Consider the following 14600-nt stretch of genomic DNA (forward strand, 5'->3'; position numbering starts at 1 on the left):
ATATATAGATATATAATTTTGTAACATAAATAATCTAGAAATTAAGTGTATAGTATAGTGAGTATAATTGTTACTGTATCATATGCTAGATATTTGATGTTAATGGATCTCATATGTTCCTAGCATAAAAAATAGTGATTCAATATATGTTTTAATTTGATTCATAATAATAATTACTTCACAATGTACATGCATAATAAAATATCAAATCATATTTCCTTAAATTTGTTTGTGAAAATTAAAATAATAAATTTACATGCATATTTTATGATTACTATGGATAAAAATATGCAATATATTTTTATTACATATTTAGAGTTAACATCTCCATATATAGTGAAATAAAAATCTCTAAGATAATCTTTGATTTAACTCAATATATTTGTATAATTTTTAATTGTAAGTTTTGATTTTATTCATTCATATTTCCCCTCAAACTTTTCCATCCTACATAACCACAAGAAAGAGTCATTATTTCTCTTAAACATCTGAGTACAATTGTTGGAGTGATTGCTGCACTGCAGCTTAGATGCTCAGATGTAACAGAAGGGTAGTCCTCACCTCTTAGAACTTTGATACATGCCTAAAAAATGGAGAGGAGCAAATAACTATATTAAGACTCTTAACTTTTTATAGAAAACATGAGTAGATTATTTTGCATGCATGAGAATCAGTAATTACACTATTTTAAGATTTAGATATTCAAAGAATTACAAAGAATAATAATATAAAAGTTAACATTGAATGTGTATTGTCACTTAATCCTGATAGCTATTTCCTCTAAAATTTACATAATGAAAAAATGGTTAGATGGTCACTTTTGTTTAGCTGGAGTTTTTTGATTCTTTTATGATACAAGGCCTCATTCTTCAATTAAGGCTGGCCTGAAACACATTATGTAATATAGGCTGACTTGAGACCTCCAGATTGCTGGAACTGTAAATCTAAACCATTACATCTGGAATAGATCTTTATTTCATAAACCATAATTTCATTATAAAAATTAGAAATATTGATAGTTAGAAAGTGTACTAATTCTATTTTAATAGTAATGAAATGGATATCTGAAGTCACATGGAAATACACTGAAGTGCTACTTGACTGTTTTCAAGAAACTGATGCTAACTTTGAATATTATAAAAAATATCCAGGGAAAAAAATAAAAACTCCTTATACTCTTTTTTATAATATTGGATTTGAATTCTAAGAATTCTTCACTTTTTAAAACTCTTGGATTTTGGAAAAATAACTAATAGAAAACCCTAGGGCACCTAATGACAGTGACTTACATGCACATTCTCATCATTCTGTACAGACAGAATATTAGCATTCATGTGATACACTGATCTAAGAAACTTAATAAATTGATCTGAAACAAAAACAAAAGCAAGTGCATCTGCACATTTAAGAGAGGGAGAAACAAACTCAGTTCAAATTATTACCTAAGCATAAACCAAAATTCAATGAACTTCTAGAATAAAAGTCCACTTCCTCATACCAAATTAAGTGTAATTAGAACTCAAATCAAGCAATCATTTTATAGGATTTAAGCAATCAAATGTCCATCTATCAGAACCAAAGGACCCTTTTTAAAAGATATTTTATAGTTAGTTAGAAAGGAAATCTAGATCTCCATCAGCTCCTTCCTATAGTATGTATCAGACCACGGAAATCAAGTTCACGGCAGCTTCAGCATGGAAGTAATGCTCAGCTATGGTATGAAGGCAGATGCTGGGAACAGGAAATGAACACAGATTCACATAATGTCAGAGGTCTTCAAATCCACCAGTACATGGTCATATGATGTTTGTAATGCCTGTACTTTTATCTCAATTCTAGGGGATACCAAACAATATTGCTAACATCAATAAATGGTTGACCTGTGATATAATGATAGCCAGATGTACACTTACATCTATGGCATTTGACATAAAACAAAGCAATCACCAATGTACAAAGCTTATATAAGATAGCTGTTCACTTATACCCCATCATTCATGTCATACATTGAAAACTGCTATGATCAGAAAAGAAACCTATATTATACTAGAAAAGCACTGAAAACTAGCATGTGCATCTATAAAAGAAACATTAATAAGGCCTCTAGAATCTGGTGAAACAGATTTTGAGTAAAAGCATCTATTTTTTCCCTATATACTATAATAAACTAACAATAATCAACTCCATGAATTTTTAAAGACAATGTTTGTAGCCAGAATTCACTAACAATAACATTTCAGTCCAGTTCAAGTAAGACATTTTTTTCTGAATTTCAAAATCACAAAAGTATGCTTATTTCCGAGGAAGACAAGAAGATGAAAGACTTTTCATACACATACACTTCAATATATTTAATCAAGAACAATAGCAAGTGTCAATGATAGTGCATGCTCTCAGGAACAGCCTGGAGTAAAGGACTAATTTAACCTGCCTTTATTTAAGATTCTCCTGTGGTTTTAAGCATGCAGAATCAGAAGCAATTTTAAGTTCAACATAATATGGTTGTAAATTAAATCAATACTATATAGAGGTTAAAATCATGATGTTGATTATACAAAAAAATTAATTAATTTATGCTTGGGAATGGAGCACATTTTGCTCTTGCACAGGACCCAGTTTCGACTCCCAGCATCTACACAACACTAACAACCATTCAGTAAATCTAATTCCAGTAATCTGTCACTTCATCTGCCTTCCATTGGTACTGCATGTGGTGCATTTATATACATGCAAGCAAAACGCTGATATACATACAATTTAAATGAATACAAAATTAATTAAAATTTGTGTTAACATAATAATACAGAAAACTTCTATATTCATGTGGCACATGCCTTTAATCTCAACACTCTGGAGGCAGAGACAAGTGAATCTCTGTGAGTTCAAGGCCACCCTGGTCTACATGGACCAGGACAGCTGAGGCTACAGGGAGACCCAGTGTCAAAAAGACCAAAAAAAAAAAGAAAAAAAGAAAGAAAGAAAGAAGGAAAGAAAGAAAGAAAGAAAGAAAACACATTTGAATTTTTTTAACTTTTTAACTTGAGAATTTTTTAATTCTTGTTTTTGTTTTTTTTTTTTAATTTTTGGAGGGCTTGCCTGCATGTATATAAGTGTAACCCATGAATTGAATGCCAAAAGAGGCCAAAAGAAGTTGTTGGATCCACTGGAACTTAAGTTAATGGCAGTTGTTAGCTGCCATGTGAGTGCTGGGAGCTGAGCCCAGGTCCTCAGCAAGAGAAGCCAGTGCTCATAATGGTTCAGCCATCACTCCAGCCCTCATCTGAGAATTGTAAAGTTTACTGTAAAATTTACATATACAAATATTTGGTCAGGGCTAGAGATGGCTCAGCAGTTAAGAGGACTGGCTGCTCTTACAGAAGAGCAGTGACTTCAATTCCCAGCACTCACAGGGCAAAAAACAACCACCCATAACTCTAGTTCCAGGGTATCTGATGCATAAACATAAACATAAAATATACATATACATAAAATAAAAATACAAAATATTTTAAATTTTTTGTGTTTTCTAATTTGTTTTGTGCTTTAGCATTTAAATAATTAGCAATTTTAGAAATTGCAAACTCCATTTTTGTAATAGATTATTTTCTCCATGTTTCAGGGCCTGATAAAGTTAAATAGATTGCATAGAAACTTCTTATGTCTTTTCAGAATGAATTTCCATAAATCTTTATCTTTTCCAATTTAAAAACATTATTTAGATAGGTAGAATACTAAAAAACAGTGTGCTTTTTAACCAAATGGTAAATGTACATTTAACTGAATTATGTTCAACCAAATTTTGGAAAACAGTAGTGCAGATAACTTAATAATAAGAAGAAAAATAACAAGTATAGCTGGGCAAGGAGGAACATGTCTTTCACCCAGCACTTGGGAGGCAGAGGCAGGTAGATATCTATGAAATTGAGGCCAACCTGCTCTACATAATGAGTCCTAGGACATTTAAAGCTATAGAGAGACACTGTCTCAAAAATATTAATCAAAATAATATGAAATTGCATGACTTTTGATGTGCTGAATTAAAAGTAGGATGAAAGACCCTAATTTGGAAACATTATTTTAATGTTTTCTTTTAGGCTAATGAGTTATTGTATCTTGATTATTTTATAGGTAATATATAAACTTCACACATGGTCATATTAAATGCAAATTTTCTGTATTTGAAGAGAAATAATTTCATACTTAAATATATTTAGATGCCAAATTGGCTTCACAATAAGGAAAATTTTTCTGGTGAATCTAATTGTCTGTGTCCATCTGTATATCACTATGATCTTAGTGAAATGAATTTTTTTTGTCTTTTTGAGACAGGGTCTCCCTGTAGCCCCAGCTGTCCTGGAATTAACTATGTAGACCAGGCTGGCCTCGAATGCAAATGATTTTAAAGTGAAAAATGTTTAGTTCTCTAGTAAAGAAGGAAGAGAAAAAATAAAATATACTAGCCATTTTTTAATAATGTACAGACTATATGGAGAAAACTTATTGTGGCATAAATTCAGTCTAAGGCTCTAGGAAAGCATAGAGTTCCTTCAGTAAAAAAAATTGTTTTAATGTTGTAAGAAACATGTTATCAATTCTTTTACCATATAAAACACAAAGAAGAAATCTGGCCAATCAACACATGAATTTGACCACATGGAAAGGGATTTACCAAACTTTGAGTCTAAGAACATACAAATGTTTCTTTATTAAAATTATTTACTAAATAACCACATGATTAGAAGCAGCATTTCATTACAGCATTAACATATTCAATAATATTTTCCAGAGCAAAGATGCATCTCTTTCAAAATTGGCTGTAAATTTTTAGGTTCATACTTGAATTAATATAGTTATACAATATTGAACTGAGTATAAACCCTATAAGACAAAAAATTGAGTGAGGTTTTAACCCATAAAAACATCTTCATTTCATTAAAAAATATACTGTTTCATACAGAAAAATTCATTTTTAATGCTACTAACACTTAGATGTTTGCACAAGCATTTCTAATCTCTATGTATCTGATTATTACTAGTCACAGCCAGTTATACTCGAATACTTGGCACCTGAGAGTGGATATAAAGTCATCAGGTAGATTTCAATAGTAATGTTTTTCATCTCTACTAACATGAACCCAATTTTTATGCTTCTTCCTCAAATATAATTCTTTTTTTTTAATTTGTTGATTTTTTAATGTACTTCATTCAAAACATCACAAACAATCTTATTCATCTATATACCCACATCCCAAATGGCACACTCTACTAGCCCCTCCCCAGACTGGAACCCACATACTCTGTCATCCCTGTTACTGTCCACCGTATTGTCAATGTTCCTAGCCATTCTCCAGTGCTTGTCCATCGGCTGAATCTAGTCAGCCTATCTAGAGTTCCTTGTTTTAGGAAGATCAGCTCTTCCTCATCTGGCAGCAATCAGTTGCCAATATTCTTTTAGATAAGATTGGGGCTTGCTGTTCATTTTCCCAGTTCTATACTGAGTTACTGTCTGGGAGTCTCTTGGGCCACCTGGCCAACAACTCAAAGGAAGGTATCTCCTGTCTGGCAGTGTTTCTTGTTATGTAGCCTTTAGCTATACGCATGGACTCTTAAAGAGTAATACTAATCTCTTTAGTCTTTGTTTATACTTTCCTTTTGGGTGTTTAAGACCATGCAGTTGTCCCAGACAAACCAATTTATTTTTACTCTTATAGTCATATGAGGATCTGTTCCTCAGGGGTCCCATGGGCTTGGGAGGAGACCCTGGTTCCTTTCTTTTACCAGTTCCATCTATATGAAGATAAGTCAAAGGTCTTGCTAGACCGTTGGCTGGCTTTACTTGGAAGCATGGAAGAAATGTTTCTTCTGTGTTGACCCCCCTCTTTGTAGACTGGACAATGGTTCAAGGCCATTTGGTGGGATCTCCACAGCCTCCTTGATCAAGAGGACAGGTGACTCATCACAGCTAAAGGACATTTTGAGAGATCCTCATAGTCCCCTGGAACTTAGTCAACCTAGGAGGGAAAAGAGCAAAAATTGTCCTTTATGTCCCTCTGACCAAATTAGTATAGGCCTCAAAGTATGGCTGTTAAACATCCAAGAAAGTTAGTTCTACCAGTCAGGTACTTTTAAATACCATGTGTTATGTAGATAAAGCCTGGGCAAAGACCAAACATTCTCAAAAAACCTTGCCTAGACATGTATTATATTCCTTGAGCTAGTTGTATGTATAATTTGTCAGTAGATTGCTTGCTTAATATGGTTCCTTCTGGTTTTTTAAAACTTGCTAGGCATTAGTTATCTTTCGCATGGTGTAACACTTCTACCATGGCTTCCCCATTTAAAGTGACCCATTTTCCCCATTTCTCCCTTAATAATACCCTTCTCCTATGGTCCCACTTCTCTTCATCTCCTTCTTTCACTTTATCCCCAATGTTCCTTGCATAACCCTCCCTCCTCCTCCCTTAACGCCAATTTTATCCATATCTCCATTATTAACACCTGTTTCCTACTGTTCTCCTCTTTCAGATTATTTCTTTTCCTTTACCTCCCTGTTTCCTATTCATTATCCTGGTTCCTGTACTTATGTCTTGATACATACTCACTTATAAGGATTTGGTGCTAGAATCCACATATGAGGGTAATATTTTTGTTTTATTTTTTTTTTTGTTTTCTGAGTTTGTGTTACTTCACTTAGTATAACAGTTTTTATGGAACTGTTAGTATAACAGTTCCATCAATTCATCTGAAAATTTCATGATTTCATCTTTCTTTAATGCTGAGTAAAACTCCATTGTATAAATGAACCACATTTTCATTATTCACTCATTGGTTGAGGGACACTTAGGTTACTTCCATCTCTTATCTCTTGTACATATGGAAGCACAAAAAATCTTGGATAGCCAAAGTGTGACCTGGATGTTCCTCTGACCCTGTGATGATGATGAGCCATGGACCTGCCTCCTTTTCATGCTCTACAAAGAAGCCACTCCCTTTTCCTCTTCCAACCAATCGGTTGACCATAGCCACTTGCAGGGGAGGGGCTAAGGGTATAAAAGCTGGGAAAACCATGAGGCTGGCCTCTTGCCATTTTTGTGAGTCTGTCAGGAGCTATGGGACTTATGTCTGAGTGTGCACTTTTGAACACAGCTGTGAATGTGGGGGGTGCTCACTCATTTGTAAGTAAACCTGCACCCCAAGCTCAGTTACCAAGTCCAATAAACTCATTAAGAGTCTTCAAACCAGGGTTTAGAGAATTCTTTTCTGAGGTTGTCACAAGAACCAAGGCAGGAGAGGATTGGATGCCATGTATGCCTCACAGCAGTTTATTTGATTTACAATTATCTTAGCCAGCTGGATATGATGAAACTGAGAATAAGTTTTGGAAGAGCATTGATGATGTCCCTGATATGGGGAAAGAGACCAACAACCAAAGTAAACTGGGGTGAAGGGGTGAGGGGAGAATGTGGGCTGAGGAAATGTTAACCTGGTGTGTCAGTCCCATAGGCTTGGGGGGGGTGGCTGCAGTGGCATGGTTAATGTAGCAGACAGTGAGCTATGTAACTAGGGTGAGGTCTTCTACACAGTCGAGGTCAATGGGAGAGATCCCAGGGTGGCAGCCATCTTGTAGATAGTATATGGTGGCATGACTGCTTGACCTATGGGGGCCATCATGTGAGTATGGAGATGTCTTGAAAACAGCAGAAGATCTGGAACAGATTCTGCAAGCTCTGGAAGTAGCACACCAGGAACAAAAATGTCAAAAAGCAGCTGCAGAGGCTGCTTGGCCACTGCTATTGATAATAAGAAATCTGTCCCAAGCAGAGGCCTTAGGCAGAAGGGAAACTGAAGCTGTCAGAGAGAAATTAGAGTGGGAGGGGAATATTGGTCTCTTTGGTACTAGCCTCTGACATGGCCTGTAAATTAGATAAGAGAGAAAAGGAGACGGAGGTGTTGGTATGCCGTTTTTTATATCTAGGAGGTCAAAACAGAAAAAAAGCCCAGATCAGAATGATAATATGTCCCATCCAGGGATCCCAAAACTTGGAACCCCTGGGAAGAGTCAGGCAGTGAGGAAGAAGGAAGTGACCTAGAGAGAGTGGGAGATGCTCCCTGGGTCTGATCTTTAATTCAAAGAAAGGGAAAATCCATGGTCCAACATGCTGATGGAGGGCTTAACAATAGCCCAATAGCCTGGTGCAGGAGACCATGGTAATCAGAGAATACTCAGCACCAGAACTATTAGAACTGGGAAAGACATTTAAGAGTCTCATGCTCACCGTCTGAGCTAGCCGGCTGCTACTGGGAAAGACATTTAAACAAACTATGAAGGAGCCTTTGGCCACCTGGCTTTGAGGCTATGGGACATGAGGCCACATGGGATCATTTTAAGTTCTACAGAATCAAAAAAGTTAAGCAACATAACCAATCATCCCTCTTTGAGACAAAGACTTCACAATATAAGGCGACATGAGGGAAATCAGTCTGTGATGGATTGGCTCATACTAGTCATTTGGGACATGGGGATATCTGCAGCTGCAATTCCCATGAATACTAGAGACTGGAAAACCACTGATGAAGGACAGGCTCTGTTGAGGGATCTGGGTATGAGGGAAGCTGTATTTGATGCCCAGTTCACTGGCCCAGACAGGACTGTGTTTGCAGGAGACTTAAGAAAGAAACTGATTCATGAGACTGATATGGAGCTTTGGTGGCAGTGCTAAGCCCCATGGTCAGGCATGGACTGTATGAGGCTGGTGAGACTCTGGAGGATTTAATGGTTTAGACCAACATGTAAACGGTGTTTGAAAGGTGCTAAAGTGAATAGACACAAGGGAAAAGGGCCAGAACTCAGCAAAGGGGCCCCTCTGTGTCTCCCGAGCACAGATGTGGATGGATTTGTGCAGAGCAGGGGTTGCTAGGGACAAGATAGACTGGCAGCAAAATGCTGTGCTGGTGGGCCTGTGGAGGGCTTTAAGACCTGACCAGCAATTCACCACAGAAGTAAGAGAAACTGGGGACAAAGAGGTGCAGGTAACTCCAACAGTGCCCCTGCTCCAGGGGAAGGCAGCCTCACTGGATGGGAACACCCCCCCCAATGACTGCCTTGAAAGGGTGGCCAAGGTTACCCACAGGTGAGGGCCATACTGGGTGATTGGAGGCCACATGTTAAATTGAGGATTTATTGGTTCTCCACTAATATACAAAACACATGGACCCTAGTGGATCCTGGGGCAGAGTGTACATTAATTCATGGCAATCCCCAAAAACATCAGGGCCAGTGGATAGCAGTGAATGGGTATGGGTATAAAACCATATAAGTAAAGCGGACTAGACTCATTCTGGGAGTGGGCAACTATCCCACCCAGGAGTACAAAATGTGCATCTCTCCCCTTTGAGAAAATATTTTAGGGGTGGATGCCCTCCTGGGTCACACCCTACATACTACTTTGGGAGAGATTCGGCTGAGGGTGGGAACAGTAAAGATGATTACTTGGGGGTGGGTAAGATGAGAGCCAGTCAAATTGTCCACCCAACAGAGGGTGGTGACTATCAAACAGTACTGGCTGCCTGGGGGGGCCTAGATGAAATTACAAAAACCATCCAGGAACTAGAGTGAGTAGAAGTTGTCTTCCCAGCCCAGGGCCCTTTTAATAGCCCCATTTGGCCTATTAGGAAGCTGAATGGTTCCTGGAGAATGACTGTAGATTACAGGGAGTTAGATAAGGTAGTGCCTCCCATTCATAGAGCGGTGCCCAACATTGCACTGCTAACTGATCAGCTGGGATAGGAAATGGGGTCCCTCCACACTGCAGTGGACCTTGCTAATGCATTCTTTAGTATTCCCCTAGCTGCTGAATCCCAATATCAATCTGCATTCACATGGAATGAATGACAATGGATTTTAAGAGTACTTCCCCAAGGTTACTTCCACTGCCCCATGGTTTGTTATGGGATGGTGGCCTGGGACCTAGCCCCATTACCCTGTCCTCCTTCTGTAAGGAGGTTTCACTGTATAAATGACATACTGCTAACTTCTGAATGCCTTTCAGGTTGGGAAACTTGTTTAGGGAACATGCAAGTGCACCTGAAGGAGCAAGGATGGGAGATCAACCCACAGAATATGCAAGGGCCTGGTACAGCAGTAAAACTCTTAGGAGGTTTATGGTCAGGCAGAAGTCACATGATACACAGTGGGGCAGTTGAGAAAATCTTACAACAACCCATGCCAATAAATGCCAAACAGTTACAGATATTTTTGGGACTGCTAGGGTATTGGCAAATTTTTACACATCGCCTTGCTCACTTAGCAAGTCCAATAAACTCTTTAAGATTCTTCAAACCTGGGTTTGGAGAATTCTTTTCTCGGGGTTGTCGCAGGGACTACGGGAGGAGGGGATTAGATGCCACATGTGCCTCCCAGCAGTGCATTTGACATACACAAAGCAACTCTGAGCACTAAGAGCAATGTTGGGGGATTACTATACCAGACACAAACTGTATTACAGAGCTATAGTCATAAAAACAACATGGTACTGGGGTAAAAAATAGACCCATAGATCAATGGAACAAAACTGAAGACCCAAATATGAGTACATGCAATTTCAGCCACCTAATGTTTGACAAAGAAGCCAAGAACATTCACTGGAGGAATGATAGCTTATTCAGCAAATGGGCCTGGCAAAACTTGATCTCCACCTGTAGAAGAATAAAACTAAAGCCCTATCTTTCACCTTGCACAAAAGTCAACTCCAAATGGATCAAAGACTTCAATGTGAAGCCTGAAACTCTGAAACTGTTAGAAGAAAACATTGACAATAACCTACAAGATATAGGTGTAGGAAAGGATTTTCTAAACTGGACACCAATTGCTCAGGAAACAAGGTCAAGAATCAACAAATGGGACCTCATTAAACTAAAAAGCTTCTTTACATCAAAAGAAGAAATCAAGGAAGTGAAGAGAAACCCCACAGAGTGGGAGAAAATGTTCACCAGCAATACATCTGACAGTGTTTTAACATCCAGAGTATATAATAAACTCAAAAAACAAAGAATCAAGAAAGTAAGTAACCCAATTAAAATATGGGCTAAGGAGCTGAACAGAGAGTTCTCAAAAGGAGAAATAAAGATGGCTAAGAAGCATCTTAAAAGGTGTTCAGCATCACTAGTAATTAGGAAAATGCAAATTAAAACCACTTTAAGATGTCATCTTACCCCAGTCAGACTGGCTAAGATCAGAACAAATTATACCAAATGTTGGAGAGGATGTGGGGAAGTGGGAACACTCATCCTCTGCTGGTGGGACTGCAAACTCATTCAACCCCTATCAAAAGCAGTCTGGAGAACTCTTAAAAAAACTAAAAACAGGCATACCATTTGTCCCAGTTTTACCGCTCCTTGGCATATACCCAAAGAACTCATCCTATTACGGAGACACTTATACATCCATGTTTGTTGCTGCTCTTTTCACAAATGTTTCTTCTATCATGTCTACAGTAATTTTCTAAGCTTTTCCATTTAACTACTTTTAAAAAAGTTCCTCATAGCTCCATTTTTATCCCCTGTCCCAGTATAGTGCAGTGACAGGGAGAAAGCAGGCTGGTTAAACCAACCCTTCTATACAGTTTTCTGCTGCCCTTTCTTTCCAGTCAGAGATTTTGTGGATGTGAGGGATCACACCACGTCCAGCTATGGCAGCCTTGATCAGTGAATCCAGGTATTCATCACCACAGATTACAGGGTGCCAGTGACATGAGTGATATACTTTTCTTTGAGAACCTGGAGGCCTTACCTGCCAACTCCAGCACCTAAGCAGTGAGATCTTCCAGAATTGCAGCACTGTACATGGTAGCAGTGGCACCCACCCGTCTGTAGCTTGTGGTGCGAGTCTTCAAGTGTCTGTGGATGTGGCCCATGGGAAACTAGCCCAGCTGTCTCTGATCCAGACATACCTTATCCTTGGTCCTACTACTATTCTTTCCAGCTTTGCCTCCAGCCATGGTCTGGGCCTGAGAGACCCACTGAGACTGCTCTACACCAGAATTTTAACCATTAATGATACAACCATTATTCAGAAACTAGAGAAAACATCTTTTCTTGTTAAAGCATTGAGGCAGCTTTGTTTCTGATTTCTGTACGATGAAGTGTTAGAAAGTATGTAAAGTCATCCTATTCTGTACATTATCAAAAAGTTATTATACTTAAAAGAATCATGAAGTGCCATTGTCATGCACTCAAATGTAATTAAAGCTTTACAACAAAATTTCTTTTATCAATTTAGTTGAAATGAAGTGTAAAGAATTTTAATTCACAAATATAGAGCTTTCAAGAACAATATATTTTGTTTTTTCTTATTAAAATACTGATTTGAAATTTGAGATGGAAACAAGTTTGGATAGCTTCCATTTGATTTTAACATATGATAAAAATAGTGTTTAAAAATATTAAACAGAAGCTTTAAATACCACTATGATCTTCCTAAATTCTGAAACCAAATATTATGGCTATATTTAAAGAATTAATTCCTCTTGTTACAGTGTAATGAAGTAAAGAAAAGATCAATGCAAATCTAGTTATGAGAAAATTGTGATTTTATAGAGCAGTCTTTATGTAAAATTCTAGATACTTCTGAGAAATAAAAAGATTCTAAAATTATACAAAAACAATAATTCATTAGGAGAGGCTAGAATTTTCCAAATTCAATGGAATATAAAACCATAGACCAAGGATGTTGAAAGAAAATAATGCAAGGTACGTATGAAGTATCAAGAAAACAAATGACCAGTTAGAAGGTGGGCTGTGGATTTGAACAGAGACTTCTCAAAAGAAGAAGGAAAGATGACTAAGAAACTCTTTAAAAAGTATTCAACATCAGTGGCAGTTAGGGAAAAGACCATTAAAACCACTTAACATTTCATTTCACTCCAGTCAGACTGGCTAAGTTCAAGAGAACAAATAGTACCAAGTGTTGGAGAGGATGTATGAGTAACACAGCCTCAGTAAAACAAACACCATGTTTTCCCTCATTTGTGGATCCTAGCATCAAATCCTTATATGTCAGTATATAACCTGGAATATCCCCAGGAGCTAGAAAAATGGAATGAACCATGGAGGTAAAGGGAAAGAAGAAGCCCGAGAGAGAGTAATGGTAGGAGATAGTTGTTGCCAAGAGGCAAATGGGTAAAATGGGAGTATTTAAATGGGATGGGACTATACAAGGTTATACAAGGGACTATGGGGCAAAGGAGAAAAAGGAACTCAAGAAAGGGGAGACCATGGGAGCCAGGTATCATCAAGGACAAAATAGGGAAACTGTGGGCACTTAAACAGTGGAGGGGGAGGGAGGGCTAGACAGGGACAGAGAGAGAGGAGAGATGAATAATGATTTTCTGGTATGAAAAAACAGAGGGAAATGTATTAGTTCAAAAACCTACTGAAGAATTATACATTCAGCATCTCTATATGAGTCCCTGTGTATAGCTGATGGCTGTGTAAAAAGAAACAGTGCCAGATAAGAGAAACCTCCCTTCAAATTATTGGACAGGATAATCCAAGAGACTCCCAAAATTACACAGGCAATTTTCACTGACCTTGATTGTATCCTAGAACTTTAAGGTAAGACCCTATTGCTGAAAGCAGGGCATACTTTGAACTATACAGGACTTGAAACAATGAAACTACAACTGACCAGGAAGCTTCTTTCCTGAAGAATGACCCTCATAATTTTGAAGGACATGATATAAGCTACTAAGGGAGAAAATCAATGTATGATTCAACCCCAGTTAAGGACTAATAACCACAACAATGCCCAACACAGCAAGCAATATTGATGCAGTAGTGGCACTTTAATCTTGGGGGTAATCAACCGTTGCCTAATTGGACTTAAATAGCACTCAGTTAGAGGGAACTCATGTGTGATACTGTAAACATAGCCAAATACACATGGCTAGAGAGGTAATAGATCATAGGGAAAACCTTAAGACAACCCCAGACAAGTGTAATTTTTTACTATGTGCAAAATATGGATCCTTATATTTAAAAACAAGTATGCCAGTCACCACTCATCAATGAAGCTTCTTTTGCAGTAGAGACTATTACAGAGTTCCACAAATGGTCACAGAGGATAAGTGTCTGTGAGAAAGGCAACCCTAAGTGGCACATCTACAATGGAGCCTCTACATCTAAAGCTCAGAGAACACAGTGGAACAAGGGGTAGAGAGATTACTAATGCATCTCTCAACTCATCAGTAAGATTCCCTCATGCAACAGAGGGCAATGAACACAAAGGGCCACAAGTAGCCAAAGCATAAAGAATAAGAATCTGGGGAGTGTAGGTCCTTGGATAGAACTCCTGTATTAAACTTCATCCATGCAGGGCTCAGGGAACATTGTGGAGGAGGAGGCAGATTGTAAGAGCCAAGGGAAGAGATGCATACCATATTAAAACAGTCTTACAGGCTACTGGAACTTACTCATATGGACCTACAGCAACGGTGTCAGCATGCAGAAGACCCATGCAAACAGAAACTCAAGCAGACAAAAACTCACTATAACACTAGGGAAATGGGCAGCAGACCCCAAACTTAGCATAAGAACTAAGGATT

At 37.9% G+C, this 14600-nt stretch overlaps 1 pseudogene; it reads right to left on the reverse strand.

Moving 5' to 3' along the window:
- Positions 1-11613: 11613 nt before the first annotated feature.
- LOC103747982 lies at positions 11614-11996 on the reverse strand (annotated as a pseudogene).
- Positions 11997-14600: the final 2604 nt, after the last annotated feature.

The sequence above is a fragment of the Nannospalax galili genome, unplaced genomic scaffold (genome assembly GCF_000622305.1).
Source record: "Nannospalax galili isolate Female #2095 unplaced genomic scaffold, S.galili_v1.0 scaffold65, whole genome shotgun sequence".
Classification (NCBI taxonomy): Eukaryota; Metazoa; Chordata; class Mammalia; order Rodentia; family Spalacidae; genus Nannospalax; species Nannospalax galili.